This window comes from Apium graveolens, chromosome 5 (assembly GCF_009905375.1).
Source record: "Apium graveolens cultivar Ventura chromosome 5, ASM990537v1, whole genome shotgun sequence".
Lineage (NCBI taxonomy): Eukaryota > Viridiplantae > Streptophyta > Magnoliopsida > Apiales > Apiaceae > Apium > Apium graveolens.
Genome location: NC_133651.1, coordinates 285,137,495 through 285,141,625, shown reverse-complemented (window position 1 = coordinate 285,141,625; position 4,131 = coordinate 285,137,495). Strand labels below are relative to the sequence as shown.

Here is a 4,131-nt window from a genome sequence, read left to right as displayed (position 1 = left end):
GTTGTTCACGAACTGAGCTGATTCACTAGAAATGGTGCACTGATCGGTCTCATGGGCACCAGCACAAAGCTCATAGAAACTAGTGATTTGATTAACTCCATAATTATCCAAAGTGTCCACCTTTATCATCAAAGCCTAAAGTTGGGCAGCGATAGTAGTTGCTGCGTCCAACTCCAGAATGTCTGTGACGTTTCCCTGAGTCAGCCTCTGGGAAGGATTCTGGTACTCATTAGCAGCCATCAGTTCAATAAGTTCATAACCTTCATCATAGCTCTTAGCCCACAAGGCTCCTCCTGATGCTACATCAAGCATGGGTCTAGAAGTAGCACCCAATCCATTGTAGAAACAGTTAATAATCATCCAATCAGGAATGCCATGGTGTGGGCATTTCCTTAGCATCTCGTTATATCAATCCCAAGCCTCACACAAAGATTCTTATGTTTGCTGAGTAAACTGGGTAAGAGCATTCTTGATTGCAGAATTCTTCACCATGGGGAAGAATTTAGTGAGAAACTTTTACGCAAGATCCTCCCAAGTGGTGATAGACCCTGCTGGTAGAGAGTGTAACTAGCACTTAGCTTTTTCCCTTAGAGAGAATGGGAAGAGGCATAGCTTGATAGCATCTTCAGCCACGTCATTAAACTTGAAGGTGTCGCAGATCTCGATGAAATCCCTGATGTGCATGTTGGGGTCTTCAGTAGGAGAACCCCCAAACTGAACTAAGTTCTGTATCATCTGAATCGTGCTTGACTTAATCTCAAAAGTGTTAGCCCTAATGGCTGGTCTGATGATGCTTGACTGAATGTCATTAATCTTAGGCTGAGAATAATCCATCAAAGCCTTAGGATTTTCTACTTGATCACCCATCTCTACTAAAGCTGGTTCTTCAACTTTCTCTTCCTCTTCTACCTTCTTTTCTTCCTCGAAAACTTCCTTACAAACTATTACAACTTCTTCCTCGGCTTTATCCAGTGTTCTCTTATGAGTACGCGAACGCGTATACATACACCCTCGCTAGAGTACCTAAAATAAGACAAGGAAACGGATAAGTAACAATGTCCAAGTAAATGAACTTTAACAACCACTGATGGAAAGCACATAAACTATAAATTAACATTGTAGTCCCCAACAGCGGCGCCAAAAACTTGTTAGTCGCTAAACACGTGCTAATAATACACGCAAGTATACGAGTTCCCAAGCAGTATAGAATATTTTCTAGTTCGTTCCCACAGAGACTGTATGTTAGGTCACACACACTATAGAAGGGGGTTGAATACAGTGTTTATCACAATCAAATCGAATTAAAGAACACAAGTAACTGAAAAAAAAAACTTTATTAAACTCTGTTACAATATGGAACTGTCCTCTCTCAGTGATGAACAAATATCACGAGAGCTGTTAGGGTTACAATGAATATTATTCTCAATAATGATAACACATATAGTGTAAACCCTATTCCTGTGTTTATATACTACACAGTTACAAGATAATCTCTAATTGATATGGAATATAATTCTGCTTCCTAAAATATATCAATCAGTTAGATTTTCTTCCAAGTATTCTATTCTTCATAGAATTCCTTCTTCATGCATATCTCTTCTTGTGTTTGTCTTGATCTTCTTTCCTTTCAATCAACCGCCTTCCTTATCTGAACGTCTTCTTAAGTCGTGATATTATCTTCTGATAAATATCTTCTGATATCTTAAGTTCTGACTTCAGTATAAGTACTGATTTCCAGTTAAGTACTGATTTGTCCTGTTTAAGTAAGATCTGAAAAACTAAACACAAATCATATTAGACATGACATTATCAAATATATCTAACAATCTCCCCCAACTTGTAAATTAGTATAATATACAAGTTTAACAGATATTTGATGATGTCAAAAACATTAAGTACAAATGCATGAGAATTTGACTAGATAACTACAACTTACAGTCCTTAAAGCTCTACCATCTTTATCTTCTGATAACAACTTCATTCTGTATACACATCAGAATTTAAGCAGTTGTAGATCTTGAATTGGCTTCAATTACTGATCTCTTTGATGTCAGGAGTTGTTCTGAGATAGTTCTTTAACAAACATCTCTCAGCATATTTAAGTTCATCAATCATCCTCCTTTTAGCATTCTTCAATTCAACTGTATCTTCACCAATTTGAAAGATAGCAGCCCTGAGATCATTTATTTTAGCTTTTCTTATGTCCTGATCTAGTCTGATCAAATATGCCTTGTCAGACTCAAGATTGAATTCCACAGCCTTATAACCTAGAAAGGTAGTTATAATCTTAGCAGAGTTAGGCTTCATCTCGACAATATCACCCTTGTGATCTCTGTACTTGGGACAGTATGTGCTATCAGACTTTACAGAATAAAGCTTCTTCTATCTCTGAATTTGAGTCTTTAAATAATTTGCAGCACTTTCTGTTAATCTGTTCTTCACTTGAAGTAGAAATAGAACATGTTCTAGTTCCTCAAAATACTTCAGTGGTATAACATTCTCCCTAATATGGTATACCCTTCCATCTGTCATGAAATATAACAAGATATGTTCTTTCAAGAAGGTATGGTAAACTATCTGTACAGATTCAAGTTGATTCAATCTTTCAGGAGTTGCTCCAACACCTGGTTCACTTAAGGAAGTTGGATCATTGGTTGTGTTATGTACTCTTCTTTTATCAGCACTACCTAATCCAGATTTATCTGTTGCTTCCTATCCTGTAACAACTTTTGCTTCAAAACCACTTGCTGCAACCTTTAAAGGTTGAGTCTGTTTAGCTTTGGTGGATCCTGGTAGGAGTAACTTTGAGGATTTAACATGAGCAATGTCAGAGGTTTCCTTTAACTTATCTTCTGATATCAAGCCAACTTGAGCTATGTCAAAGGTTGCTTGCTTGAGTGTCATATCAGAACTTACTATATCTTGACTCTGAACAACTTGAGCCATCTCAGAGGTTGTTTAAGAAATCTTCTTTGACATCAGAGTAAGATTAGCATCTTGAACAGATATTTCTTTATCCATAGCAGGCACATAAACCTTTACAGGTTCTCCAACTTTTTCTTTGCCCTTGGACCTTGGATCTATCTCCATTTGTGATTTGGCCTTAGTTGCCTCAGGATTTATCCTTTCCTTTATCACAATGCCTTTAGCCTTAGGAATGTTCTTTTCAACAACAGAAGCTTCATATTTGGAGTTGACTTTTTCTAACTTAAGTCTAGCTTCTTCTTCCTTTAGACTCTCAAAGTCCATTCCTGGATTTTCTTTCAGAAATAACTGTCTTAAAATCTCCTCATCAAGTTCCAGAAGTTCATCAGAACTTATCCTTTTACCAGTATAAGAACTTATTCTTCTCCCAGTATCAGAACTTGTTCTTTAACTTGTAGTTCCAGCTTTACTTGATGAAAAACCTTTACCTTGACCATGACCTCCACCCATTCCAGAGTTTCCCTGGTCATCTTTTCCATCATCCTTTCCCTTCAGTGTCTTGATAGGTTTGCATTTGGACTTAATTACTTTCTCCCCCTTTTTGGCATCAGCAGGTAAAAGAAGAGAGACAAGCAATTCCACTGAGGATTGGATCTCATTGAGTTGAGATTGGTGAGAAGCTTGATTCTTCAAAATTTCATCAATCTCAGACTGTTGCTTCTCTTGGGCTTTCTCAATGTTGGCAATTCTGTCAAAGGTAGGTTGGAAAAACCTTTTCTTTTCAAGTTTCAGATTCATATCTTGCTAGATCAAGTTTTCTTGAATTTTATTCACCTTTTCATGAGTTATTGAGTGTTGACCTTGAAGGTGCCTTGTACTCAATGCAGTAACTCTCAACTGTGCCTTGAAATCATCATTTATCAGCATTTATCAGCTTTTGCAAGATGCTCAGCAAGAATCTTTTCAGAAGGAACAAAACTAACTGTGTTCCACTCCTTATTCCACCACTCCTGTCCTCTTGGAGTTTCACTCCAAGGTACTGGTGCTTCCCTTGTAACAAACTTCTTGACTATCTCAGCTTTATGAACAGTTTGTTGAGGTGCATGTTCTGATGGACCAGCTGTATCAGCATCTACATTTGTAGCAGTAGCTTCACCAGTAACTTCATTATTAGTAGCATCAGAGCTTATAGAATCAGCATCATCA

At 37.4% G+C, this 4,131-nt stretch overlaps 1 non-coding gene across 1 annotated transcript; it reads left to right on the top strand.

The window, feature by feature from the left end:
* The first annotated feature begins 370 nt into the window (after positions 1–370).
* On the top strand, positions 371–477 carry LOC141662294 (small nucleolar RNA R71). Its single transcript, XR_012550415.1, has one exon. It is a non-coding gene; the product is annotated as a small nucleolar RNA R71 (small nucleolar RNA).
* Positions 478–4,131: the final 3,654 nt, after the last annotated feature.